The sequence below is a fragment of the Somniosus microcephalus genome, chromosome 14 (assembly GCF_052327205.1).
Source record: "Somniosus microcephalus isolate GS21.2 chromosome 14, FLI_Smic_1.0, whole genome shotgun sequence".
In the NCBI taxonomy this organism is placed as follows: Eukaryota; Metazoa; Chordata; class Chondrichthyes; order Squaliformes; family Somniosidae; genus Somniosus; species Somniosus microcephalus.
Window position 1 is genome coordinate 89574510 of NC_141000.1, and position 14573 is coordinate 89589082.

The following is a 14573-nucleotide window of genomic DNA, read 5'->3' on the forward strand; positions in this document are numbered from 1 at the left end:
GAGTGCTCAATGAGCTTCATGAGGGTCATCTGGGTGGGGTAAAAATGAAGAACTTAGCCAGAGCGTTTGTGTGGTGGCCGGGAATCGATAGAGAAATCGAAGAGATGACCAAGAGCTGTGCAGGATGCCAGAAGGTCCAAAACGCCCCACCACAAGCTCCTCTGCATCCATGGGAGTGGCCCTCATCTCCATGGCAAAGGGTGCACATCAATTTTGCTGGTCCCTTCATGGACTCGATGTTTTTAATTGCGGTGGATGCACATTCAAAGTGGCCAGAGGTAATAAAAATGTCCTCAACCACCACGGAAAAAACTATCACAGTTTTACGAACCATATTCGCCAGGAATGGGCTGCCTGAACAGATTTGCTCTGACAATGGACCACAGTTTGTGCCTGAAGAGTTCCGGAGGTTCTTAAAGAACAATGGTGTTAAGCATTACACATCTGCCCCATATCATCCAGCCACTAATGGATTGGCCGAGGTTTGTTCAAACATTCAAGGCGGCTATCAAGGCAATGTGTAATGAAGATATACCCCTACAACACAAGGTGGACAACTTCTTGTTTGCCTACCGGAATGCGACACATGCGGTTACCAACCAAACTCCAGCCATGATGTTCTTCAATCGAAGACTACGATGCCACTTGGATTTGGTTAAGCCAAACGTCCGAAGAGATGTGGAGAACAGGCAGTTTCAGAATATGAATAAAAGGCCGACCAGGAGTTTTAAGATAGGTCAACCAGTTTTGGCCCGGGACTACCGCACTGAGAAATGGCAGCCAGGAACGATTTGTACATGGCAAGGACCTCTCATGTATACCGTGGACATTGGAGAGAGCATTGTAAGACGCCATGCTGACCAGATTCTAGAGTCACTGGAAAACGTCAACTCCACACCACGATCTGATACACCTGGCAATGAAATCGACGTACCAATTGCAGCTACCGCAGAATCGGTGATATTGGAAGCAGATGAACCAAACAACGACATTGATCCCGACTCAACCTTGCCAGAAGAACCTGATACCCCAAAGAGGCGTTATCCAGACAGAATCAGGAAGCCTCCTCAAAGACTGAACTTATAATTGCTTAAACTTAACCAATGTATCTAGCAACCGTAATTGTGATTGTAATTAGTTATCATTTAGTTGTTAAATGAATGTTATGTACTGTTTATCTAAAAGGGGAGGAATTGTTGTGTATGTACCTTTAAGAGAATAACTGGTCTCAGACTACAGTACCGGCAGTGACCACCCCTGTATAAAAGGCGCTAGTGAGCCTCTGTGTTTTCAGTTTCCCTATTGACTTCAATCAGTAAAGACTTGTTTTGTTCAACTCCTGCTGTCCGTGTCTCAATCATTCACGGACATAATACTTAGTACCTAAGTTCGTCTTTCCCCTCTGTCTATCTTGTTGTGCTGGGCATGGTAGTCTCTGCAAATGACCGAAGAGCTTTACATGTATGTACCTACTTCTGTCAGTTCATTATCCCGCATTAACTGTTTGGTTTCTGGCTCAATATCGATTATATCAACTGTAGCAACCGGCACTATTCGGGACACAGCTGCCCTACAACATGCATTCAAAACCGTCATCATAACACAAAATAATACTACAACTATAATAACAATTATAAGTCCATGCATCAGATATGAACCCCAAGATCCTCCAAATAGCCAACTCCACCAACCTTCCCCTGGGGTTTCGTGGCTCCTTGTTATCTATTGGGCATTAGTTAGTAGGGAGTCTTGAAGATTTCTCCCTTCCTTACAGTCCATTCCTTTGAGGAGAAGGAGCAACCTCTGACCCCTTACTCAAATTCAATTCACTGTTCCGGTGTTCCAATTCTGCCCCGCCTGGGAGATCCTCTGTTTCTTCTATCTTTCCTGATGTTACCCCGCCTGGGGTCTCCTCTACATTGCTTTGGATCTTCTCTTTTGGTGTGCTCAATTAATTTGTTAGTGCTGGTTAGTCATGGGCATGAGTACCCAATTGGCTTATGTATCAAAGTCTTACTACACACGTTACATATATCAAATACACTATCATTACAAGTTGGATAACTACCAGAGCATGTGAAATAATACAAACCTAAGGGTGCGCTGATGTATTAAGCCCAATATCCCATCAATGTGAGTTGTCCCCTATGCTGTCAATTTCAATATCTATTCTTGAGTTGTCTTGCTCCAAAACATAAAAATGCTTTAGGGAGGAGTTCAGTCGCATCATGAGCTCACTGAAACCCACAAACAACAGGGGAATGTCATATCCGAGTATCCGAATTGTGCCACATAATTGTGTAGCTCATACTTAAAAACATGTTGGTTGATGGGACAGGTCCTGTTAGACCCGTAAAGCATGGTAATTGCAGTAGTAGTGACACAGGAGGCACCACTAAAATCACCTCATACTGGATTCGTACTGGTTTTTCCCACGCTCTGTTACCTACAAAACACAATTATTACAGTCACAGTTAAATTCAGTCTTACAATCATATCAAATACATTACAGTTTAACATCTAATCAACAAATCATGGATTTAAAAGATTCTCCAGATCTCTCTTTTGCTCGTATCCATCTTGTGGATAATTCTTACTAATCATGATTTCTCCTTAGCCCTCGATTGTACCAATCCAGATTCCATGCAACTCTCCACTTCAACTTCAATCCCTCTAACAGGTACCCGTGTGTTTAACTCTATTCTGATCGTTTCATTAATTAGATAGTTTCTCGATGGAGTATGCTTTAAAAGTTGTCTCGCTCTCCTGAGCCACATTAACCATTTCATGTCTTGCTGTTGTCAAGTAACTGAGCATGTCTGAGACCCATTCTTCAGTGCAAACTCAGCATACATTTCTGGATGGTAATTACCTCATACGTATTGAATCACATTTGCACACTCATATCAGTATCTCAATATCGTGCCACATGTGCCATCCGATACAAGCCTTTCTCAGGCTTTCAGGTATCTTATCGAAAGATTGTAGTCGCTTGGAGATCTTTACTCATCTTCCTCTGCATGGTCCCGATGTCTTGGGTAGTGGCCAGATGATCAAATTCAGTTTTCTTAAAAGTTCATTAAAGGCAGGGACACAAATGTCTCCAAGAGAAAGCTATCAATTTACTATTCTTAACTACATTTTCCTGACTTTCACTAGAAAATTTTGAAAATTCCCATTCAGTAGTGTAATTCTCCTGTTTCAATCTTACACTCTCAATCACTTTCCTTTAATTACCATTCATATCTCATTCATGAGTCCTGGAAAAACTTTACTGTCCAGTACAATATTTAAGATAGAAAACATAGATCAAACGTTCTCACTTGATCCAAGTTATTAACACATTTTATCATTATTTTTTAGAGGATCTTTTATTTTCCCAAAGTAACCAAATATATAGTGCCTGAGTCCATTTTGTCATTTCAAAATTATCCCAAAATCCAAATAGCAGTGCAGTTGAACTGACAGGTTTTGTCAATGTTCAATTTCATCTCTATCAATTTATCTTCCATTTCCAATTTCAGAAACAAGTGATTCTCAGGCTAGGTAGCTTACACAGTGTTTTTAACATTAGAGACAGAAGTGCTGCAATTAGTTTACAAGGTAACTTCCATATAACAAAGAAAGAAGGGAATCCATTGTGACTCTGCTTAGAGCCCAAGGGGTTAATTTATCAAATCTTAATTTTCCCTCTGTCACTGTGGTGAAATAATAACTTAAAATTAAGAAACTTAAATTTAATAATGTCCAATATCTTTAGATTTCATACTAAAGTTGTTGCTTGGTGAACTTAAACAGCTGTCAGTGGAAAGGGTTAACTCCTTTGCAGGTTTTTAAGAAGGTGGAGCAAAACATTATCAAATGCACGCAACTGCGTCAATTCACGTAAATCAAAAAAAAGAACTTTCCTGATCGAAAGACAGTTGTGTTTTCACACTTTAACTAAACACGAACACCGAGGTAATATGGACAGTGAAGAAAGACGGGATTGAGCAAAGTTCACAAGCTAAGTAAGTCTTTGTAAGGAACTCTGCAACTATCAGATGTTCTTGTGGAGCGGAGATATCTTATTCAATACGGTCTACACAAATATACACCAACCAAAATTTCACCGTGGCCACAATGAAAGTCTGGTTTTAATAGGTTAATTAACCTCATAACTCCAATTTAATCCAGATCTTGTAAACATTCAAATTAATTTTCTTCCAAGCACATTGGCAACTGTAACTTTAAGGCAGAGGCTTATCTTTTGTAAAACTATGAACAGACAAACAAAACAAAATAGCACATTCTTGCAGAAAACAGTAAATTACGTCATATTTTCTTATTGTCCTTCTGATGTCTTTCCAAAATACTGTAAAAACATTGAATATAACTGGAGAAAAATTAGTTTTTCACATTTAAACAAATCAAATCAAACTGCTTTAGAAGATTTCACCATAGCAACCGCGACTCCAAGGTTAAATCTTAGACTGAAATTTAATCTTTTGTTAAACAAACTTTTTGTTGCTCTACTCAGTTTTTACACACCAGCTGAACTTAAATTAATTCAAAGGTTTTTTTCCAATTCTTGGAGCACAATCTTATTCGCACATTCTTAAAACTTCCAAAATCCAAGACAAGACAGAAGTTTTTAAACGCTTTTAACACAGAGAAGTGGGTGGAGCTAAAACAAACATAACAGAATCTTTCTTTTAAAGACAGACTTTCAGACAAAAGAAATACTGTAACTTCTTAAACATTCATAGTCAGGAAAACTTTCACACTTTAACACACTTTCACACAAACTGAAATTCCAGCATTTTTTAAGGTTCCTTTTACTCAGCAAATCTTGTGTTTTATTTGTCTCAGCACAAATGTTAATGGCCCAGTAATTCGGGTCCCAACACATGAGTACAGACGGGGTACTCACGCATGGGCCCGATGGAATTGCTGGTTTTCAGCATGCGCAGCGCATGCGCGGAAAACCGGCATTTCCTTTCCTCTGAACCAAGGGGTTCAGAGGTCGAACATGTGCACGCAGTAGTCTGCGCGTGCGCGCTGAAATTCCTTTATTTTTAAAGGTTTGCCCGTGCGTGAAGGCCTCAACTTTTTACGAATGAGAAAAGCAGACGTAAGGACTTAGTTTTCAAAGGTAAGTGGTCTAATAATTAAAGTTAGAATTTTTTTTCCACAGGTTTATTATTTTTTAAGACTTTACAGTAAGGTAAGTGTATTTTTAGACCCGATTTATTTATTTTTTAAATCAGAAATTTGAATAATTATTTAAAATAGTTTTTTTTACAGTTATTAATAATTCATTTAATTAGTGGGATTTTTAAAAACTTTTATTTGAAGTTTAAGTATTGTTTTGGGCGCCCAGAGTTTTCATGAGTTTGACAGTTCTTACTATCAAACTCATGAATGAACTTTTGCAACCTCCGATTGGTTGCCCAGTGCTCATGTGATCCCAGCCGGCTCATCGAACTAACTACGCCGCTGGATCACGCAAGCACAGCGCGCCGGGAGCTGAACCGGGCCACTGACAGGAAATCCACGCAGGGCCAGGCTTCAACTGTCGGTGCGCTATGTAAGTGTAGGTCGGGGGCTTGCACCCGCGGGAAGCCCCCGACCCGAATTTCTGGGCCACTAACTTCCATGTCAGTAAAACTTTAAGTTTCTCTTTTTTTTCCTCTTTTTCCATCGGTGTCCCCATCTTCTTTCTCCTTGTTTATCCTTTAGTTTTGCCAATTTTTTTCTCTAATTTTGTCACCTGCTCCTGTAGATTTTTGTTTTAATTTCCTCGGTCTTTTGAATGACCGTTACTAATTGGTGTATCAATATAACTCCCGCTTTCTTTGTCTTACTTCCCTTTTGTGTCTCCCACCATTCTCGTTGGTACACTGGTACTTAGACGGATCCCATCCATCCTTTTTCATCTTGTCTATCAAACCCTTCCGGTCGTCTGCATAGAGCCTGGTAAGGGACCCAGGGGGTCCCCATGCCATCTATTTCCCCGACACCATATCCAGTCCTATGTCAGTCTTACCTACTCTGCTGCGTTTCTCTATGTGGGTTTGCTGTGATCCTGTCTTTATTCATGGTACGCCCGTGACCTGGGATTTCTCCCCTCCGTCTTACCTCTAGTAACACCCCCGGTGGTCGTAAAAGACTTTTTAAGTGGTTAATTAATCACAATTAAGCACACATACATTCATTGACTTCACGATCCCAGGGTACTTTGGAGTCTCTCAGCCTACTTGATCCTGGCCATCACGTGGGGCCCAATCGCCCACTTAATTCCGGCTCAGGCTACGGTTGATGAGACAGGCACCCTCCTTGTCCTTGCTGATCAGTCAATCACTCATTCCTTCACGACCTCTATCGCTACACAGTGTTCCCTTAGTTCATGTGATCCACACTCACACAACTGTGTTCTCTCACCTCTTACAGAATTTCACTTGATTCGTGATGCTACGGCACTGTCCCTCCGCCTTCCCAAATGACTCAATTTCTGGATGGACAAAATTTGACTTCTCATCCGGGTTCACTGGTACGGGCGGTCTTTCAGTTCCGTAGCATCCTGCCGACTACGCCAATTTGTTGGTGAAAAATAAATTCACTCGAGTCTGTCTTAAAGTAAAAGTGAAAGTACACAGTTTATTAACAGAATGTTCTGGGAGAAGGTCATAGACCCCACGGTCTAGTGACACCCTTCTCATTCTCTCTTGGTTGGTACAGCTTTTTATTCTATTTTCATCCAATCACATTGTATTACAATAATCACCTGATCACATATGGTTTATTTATTCTTTTCAGTATTAGTAAAGGTTAGTTACATCTTACTATGCCTTTGGTCACAGGTCAAATTCCCATGACCCCTATATTCTGCTGTGTCTACAATTTTTAGCTAAAGCAGCACATTTCTTATCGCTTATTCAGAACACACATTCTGTCTTGTCCCACAGCTGCATCTTATCTTTGTTTTGCAAAGCTTCCCTACACACTGTCCTTTGTTTAGTTCTGCTTTTTCACATAAGAAAGTAGCACTTTCAGTCTGTACTGTCTTATCTTTGTTTTTTTCACATAAGAAAGTTGTTAGTATGAGACTTCTTATCGCCACCTGGTTCATTTTAGCTCTTGTTCATCTTCACATGATCCCACTCCTTTGCTCTGATTTTAATTCTGCTGGCACCACTTAATTAGTGGTTACCTCGGCTGTCTGAATTCTGAGAGGGTTCATTTTAACCCCTTCACAACCAATGGAATGTGTCCAATAAAACTATAATTAGAAGCTGAATTTTGATTAGAATTCTGACATATATTGAGGCAGCCACTTCTCTTGATCCAGCGACAAAATTAACATAGATTGGATTGGCTTCAGAATCTGCTAAAATGAAAGAAAAATTGTCTAAAAAAGCTATTTGTGTCATTTAATTCATTCTGTGATATACATACACCTAAAGAACACACAATCACAGAGGAATCAGTATCAATCCTCTGAATGGATAGTGCAGTGGTGTAAAATCCCATGGCAAACTCACACGGAAAGTGGATTTTATCATTTTGCACCAGTGCATGCAGTTTGTCTTCTGCTAGCGAAACTCTCGTTCTGTCATTGCTAGCAAGACTGTCTTTCAGTTTCAGTCACTTGAAAACTACTGAGAACAGTTTTGCAAACTCAGTTTTAAATTAGTAGCTGAATGTCAGTTAATATATCGCCATTCCTTCATCGTCACTGGGTCAAAATCCAGGAACTCCCTCGCCAACAGCGCTGTGGGAGTAACTTCACCACACAGACTACAGCGGTTCAAGAAGGTGGCTCACCACCACCTTCTCAAGGGCAACTAGGGATGGACAATAAATGCTGGCCTTGCCAGCATTGCTGGCATCCTAGGAACTAATATTTAAAACATTTACTTGAAGAAGAGCGATACAAGTATCTGTTTCACAGTACAGAGGACTATAATGTAAGAATAGTCATAAATTAATATTCTATGATGCATGATTGATTGATAAGTGTTGCTTAATAACGTGTGGATACAGGATGAGGTTTCATAGAGCTCTATGTTCTGCATCCAGCAGGACTGTGGTGAATTACAGAACTGACCACATGGTACCCTACTGATATAGCAATTCACAGGTAGAATGAGGAATATATCCAACTAACAGTGTAAGCTAAAAGCCAGGGTAAATTCAATGTCAATATAAATTCAATTTTTCACTCTGAATGTGGCTTTGTATAAAGTCAATGCAACTCTGGGTTAGGTTGCCAGGACATATTTGGAGACAGTCGAATGCAAATGGTTGTTGAATTTACAAGTGGATTCGTTCGGTTTGGTATATTTCTCTATTTTGCTGACCAAAAATTAGCAAAAAATATCAATTTTCACTTGCATACTGTAGTGTATGTAACCTGTACCACCTTAAGAGACTACCTTAAGGTGATGAACTACTTTCTGATGGCTCCTGTATATTGTAGTACCGGTGGTGACCACACCGGTATATAAACCCTGTGGAGCAGTTTGTATTTCAGTTCAGCCCTGACCCTCAATTACTAAAGACCTGTTTAAGTATTCTGTTGTCTGTGTCCAGTTATTCAGCATAACTACATTTGGAAAACACAGACTCAACAGTGGCGACGAGTCTGATCGTACCTAGCGGCAGTTTTGCATCCAAGGAAGCTTCGTCCTCAGAATGGGCGTCGAAAAGGGGCATCCGCCCTCATCATCCTGCTGAGCACCGCATCGCATGGGAGGCATCGAGAACCCGGTTTGGATTTGCTGGCCACGAAGTCCACCATCAGCAACAGGCAGTGATCATCCCTTCTACGACAGCGGCGGGTAAGCCCGATCTAGCGACACGGAGAGAAAGTCGGCCGAGTTGTCAGTGGGAGAAGGGGAGGGAAACCAAAGAAAAGGGCGGAGAACACGACCGCAGCCGGTGAAAAGGGCCGGACTGCAATCGGGCAGAGAAGCGCAGCAGCCAGAAAAGCGTTAATGTCCACGAGGACCGCGGGAGCGGCGGGGAACAAGAGCAGCAGCGTCGGGGGAAATAAGGACCGCTGGGAGGCGAGAACGGCAACAGCGTGGTAATCGCCATTTTAGTTGGCGGGGTAAGAAGATAAGCGCGGGAAAAGCCGCCAAGCGCGGGAAGCCGCCATTTTGGAAAAATAAATAAAATTAAGGAAACTCAACAAGATGCCAAAAACGGGTAACATCACTGCTTTTGATAGCGATGTAGAAGATTGGGCCACTTATGTGGAACGCGTTGAAGTTTACTGTACAGCGAATGAGGTACCGGCGGATAAGAAAGCACTAACCATATTAAACTCGATGGGTGCGAAGACGTACGGGTTATTAAGGCACCTTGTAACACCAGATAAACCGGTAGGAAAGAGTTTAGCTGAGATTGTTACTATCCTGCAAGAGCATTTAAACCCCACGCCGCTGCTGATAGCGGAACGATTTAAATTTTACAAAATAATTCAGCTTAAGGAGGAAAGCAACGCTGAATTCTTAATCGAACTGCGCAAGTTATCAAAGTACTGTCAGTTCGGTACAGGACTAGCAGACGCTCTGAGAGATAAGTTCATGTGTGGGCTACTAAAGGAAGGAACCCAGAAGCGACTGCTAGAGGAAAAGGATCTTACACTGGACAAAGCTTTCAGCATTGCAGCATCGCACGAGGCAGCAGCACGAGGCACTGCGGAAATGCAGCAAAGGCCATCGGAATTCAGCACCAATGAAATGGCATTGGGTGCAGCAAAGTTTTATCGTTGCGGAAGGACAACGCATGATCAGAACCAGTGCTGGTTCAAAGATAAAGAATGCAGGAAATGTGGCAGACTTGGTCACATAGCGAAAGTATGCCGGTCAGGAAAGAAGACCAGCAACAAAAAGTCGCCGCAGGAGAAGTACAAGGAAGTACACAAGGTGACAGAGAACAGTTCGGATGAACAAAAGGTGGATTCAGACTCCAGCAGTAAGGAACTGGGTTGTCTAAAAATACATAATGTGGGTAACACAGCAGACCACCAAACTATCTGGGTCATGCTTCGGATAGCAGGAGTCCAAGTGAAGATGGAATTGGACACTGGATCGGCATTGACGGTCATGAATAAGCAAGAGTACAAAAGGTTATTCTCACACATTCCCCTGAGGGATACGGAGATTGTATTGAAAACATACACGGGGCAAAGAGTATACCCCATCGGAAAGATAAAGGTAAAGGTGGTCTACAATGGTAAAGAAAGTCAGGGAATGGACTTGTATGTGTTACCTGAGGGAGGTCCACCACTACTGGGACAGGAATGGATCCGGAGAATAAATATGGACTGGCATTCCTTACAAGCACTAACTGTAGATTCCTGCAAAGAGGACGATGTCAAACCTAAACGACTGTCCAAAATATTGGACGATGCTAAGGAGGTGTTCCAACAGGGACTGGGAACACTGAAAGGAATTACGGCAAACATCAAGGTTGAAGAACATGCAAACCCAAAATTTTTCAAAGCCAGACCGGTACCTTATGCGATACGACCTGCTGTGGAAGCAGAGCTGGAAGGGCTAGAATGTTCAGGAGTACTGTCAAAGGTGGACTGGAGCGAATGGGCCACGCCCATTGTTCCCGTCATGAAGCGTTCGTTGGGCAACAAGCCGGGGGAACCTGGGAAGGTTCGCATCTGTGGCGATTTCAAGATCACTGTTAATCCGGTTCTTCACACGGTGCAATATCCGCTTCCGCGGATTGAGGATATCTTCGTTTCGCTGTCTGGTGGGAAACACTACACCAAGATAGACCTGGTGCAGGCATACTTACAAATGGAAGTTGATGAAGCGCCACGCCAGTATCTCACGATCAACACACATAAGGGCTTATATCGGTATAATAGACTGGTTTTTGGAGTGGCATCAGCTCCAGCAATTTGGCAAAGGGCCATGGAGCAGGTATTAAAGGGAATTCCAGGCACACAATGCTACCTGGACGACATTCTGATTACAGGAGATGATGATAAGGAACACCTCGCGAATTTGGAGCAGGTGCTCACCAGATTGAAAGAATATGGACTCAGAGTTAATCGCCAGAAATGTGAGTTCTTTCAGAAGCGAATCTCGTACTGCGGTCACGTCATTGACCAGGAGGGGCTTCATAAGTCACCTGACAAGATCGAAGCTGTTGTGAAAGCTCCCGCTCCGGAAAATGTATCCCAGTTGAGGTCGTTCCTTGGGTTGATTAACTATTACCACAAGTTTCTTCCAAATTTATCCACGGTGTTACACCCGCTGAACACTCTTTTGCAAATGGGAGTACCATGGAAGTAGAGCGAGGACTGTAAGCGGGCTTTTCAAAAAAGCAAGGCACTGATCACCTCTAAGGAAGTGTTGGCTCACTTTAACCCAATGCTGCCTATTCGTTTAGCTTGTGATGCTTCTCCATATGGTATCGGGGCAGTGCTCTCGCATAAGTTGCCAAATGGCTTGGAAAGGCCAGTCGCGTTCGCATCCAGATCATTGACCTCCGCTGAGCGCAACTATGCTCAGATAGATAGGGAGGCTCTCAGCCTCGTGTGGGGAGTTAAGAAATTTAACCATTACCTGCAAGGCCAAAGGTTTACGCTGCTGACAGATCACCAGCCGTTGGTTTCCATCTTTAACCCTAAGAAGGGTGTTCCGGTTATGACGGCGCAGAGGCTTCAGAGATGGTCCCTTTTCCTAGGGGCACATCAATATGATATCGAATTCAAAGGTACAAAGCAACATGGTAATGCTGATGGGCTGTCGCGCCTGCCACTACCTACAGCGGAAGAGGCACCGGCAGTTGACCCTGTCGAGATATTTCACTCGACCATCATCGAATGCTTACCAGTCACCAATGCGAGTATTGAGAGAGAGACCAGAAACGACCTGACACTGTCTCGGGTCTACAATTTGACAGTGAAGGGATGGCCAACACATGGCGAACCACTGTTACCGGCATTCTCAGCCAGACGAGAGCAGCTGTCCGTCTGTCAAGGAACATTGATGTATGGAACAAGGGTGATTATTCCTCCTAAATTAAGGGAGAGAGTTCTGAAGGAACTACATGAAGGTCATCTGGGGGGAGTCAAGATGAAAAGCCTTGCTAGGGCTTATGTGTGGTGGCCAGGTATCGACAAACAAATAGAGGATCTGACTAAAAGCTGCTCAGGGTGCCAAAAAGTTCAAAATGCACCTCCAATTGCACCGCTGCATCCGTGGGAATGGCCTTCAAACCCATGGCAATGTGTGCATATCGACTTTGCAGGTCCATTCATGGATTCCATGTTTTTGATAGCGGTAGACGCACATTCTAAATGGCCAGAAGTGATTAAGATGTCGACCACTACCTCTGAAAAGACGATCGCAGTTCAAGAACCATATTTGCAAGTGATGGGCTGCCGGAACAAATATGTTCAGACAACGGACCACAGTTCGTGTCAGAAGAATTCCAGAAATTCATGAAGAAGAATGGGGTGAAACACTATACATCTGCCCCATATCATCCGGCTACAAATGGGTTGGCCGAGAGATTTGTACAAACGTTCAAAAAGGCGATAAAGGCCATGAGCGAAGACCATATTCCACTACAACACAAGGTGGACAATTTCCTGATGGCATATCGGAACGCCACGCATGCAGTGACAAATCAAAGCCCTGCCATAATGTTCTATAACAGGAGGTTGCGGTCCCGATTGGATTTGTTAAAACCCAATGTGCGTAGGGAAGTCGAAAACAAACAATTCCAGCACGTAAATAACAACGGCACTCGGAGTTTCGAAATAGGACAACCAGTGTTGGCCAGGGACTATAGGAATGATAAATGGCAATTATCAATTCGTGCCAGACAAGGACCCTTGATGTACACGGTAGACGTTGGTGAGAACGTAATACAACGTCATGCTGACCAACTTGTGGAATCGAGAACAAGGGTCGACCCCATGTCTACGGCAGAGACACCAGTTGAAGAAGTTATTGAGCCTGTAGCATCTACCTCAGACTCGAACGTACATGATGATGTTCAATCCATAAGAGATCAAATGGATGAGTCACCCCAGCAACGAGAACCAGAGACCCCTGAAAGGCGTTATCCGGCCCGGATCAGGAGGCCTCCTCAGAGACTGAATCTTTGAACAGTTTTGTATGAAAGTTGTATATATGTTATCCATGTTATGTTTAAATTGGGGTGTACACTGTTAAGCTAAAAGGGGAGGAATTGTAGTGTATGTAACCTGTACCACCTTAAGAGACTACCTTAAGGTGATGAACTACTTTCTGATGGCTCCTGTATATTGTAGTACCGGTGGTGACCACACCGGTATATAAACCCTGTGGAGCAGTTTTTATTTCAGTTCATCCCTGACCCTCAATTACTAAAGACCTGTTTAAGTATTCTGTTGTCTGTGTCCAGTTATTCAGCATAACTACATTTGGAAAACACAGACTCAACACATACTGTGTGTGTATGTGCACATGCATCAGTCAGATGTACTCAGTCTTATACTCAATATCAAGCTAACAGTTTAATAAAAATAATTTATGAATTTTATGCTCATCAAGGTGAACCCAGTATCAGTCTGAAGCACTCCTATGTTATATTATATCATGGGTTATGAAGAATAAATCAGGCTACACTCTGCTTTATCAATGTTCCTTAACCCAATCTCACAGTGCTACTCCGACTGCCCCATAGTGACTTTTTCCAATTCCCACACCAGCCATCCTTGTCTACTCTCTCAATGAGATTACCAGTTTAGTGCCAAAGGGCAGTTTTGTATGATGGGACCATATCCAGTTGGAACTGGGTTGAGAATATTGGTTTAAGACATGAAAAGACAGCCTTCTAATCCACTACACCCAGCTATCAGTTAGGCATGTAAAACACGTATACTGAAAGCCAGCAGTGTAAGTGCATCAGCTCCATTCAGCCCACACATGGATTCACCTACTGGAACCTGGATCAAGTCAGAAAGGTAGTGCAAACAGTGATACTGACTCCATTTTCACATGATCAATTAAAGGCATCCACAGACCACAACTTTGATGATTTGCAAGCAAAGGCTATAAAGATCTGGATCTTACCTTTTCTTGAATGCTTCAACAGTAAATAGCCAACCACAGTTACTAGGATTAGGCACAGAAAAGCAAGCACCGCCCAAATATACACTCGGCCTGTAATAAAAAATTAATTGCTGTATAACAAAATACTGGATGAATATTTGGTTGGGAACAGGGCCGAGGGTTATGAGGATCAGTACAATTGACAGTTGATGAAATGCTGTCCACAAGTTGGCAGGAACTGGTGGGGAATGGGACAGGACCGGGCCCAGGGTAAATGCAGGTGCATGCGGAGGGTAAAATGTGGTCAGTGGTTTGCGAAAAGCGAGAGTCCGGGGAAGGAGAGGCCAACACTTCACTTGTGGGGCCTGGAAAAGCTCTTTGCCCTGGAGACCAGGTCCTTGCTCTCGGGGCAGCTGCCACGGGCGTCCCACTGACTTCCTGGTTAAGATGGCGTTGGGGTCCTCTTACTGTAATTGGACCTCAATTTGCATAAATGTATGAGGTGTCCGCCCGAGT

General features: G+C 42.9%; 1 pseudogene; it reads right to left on the reverse strand.

The window, feature by feature from the left end:
- Positions 1 to 7218: 7218 nt before the first annotated feature.
- LOC147107684 (tapasin-related protein-like) overlaps positions 7219 to 14573 on the reverse strand; it is a 37013-nt pseudogene continuing 29658 nt past the window's right edge.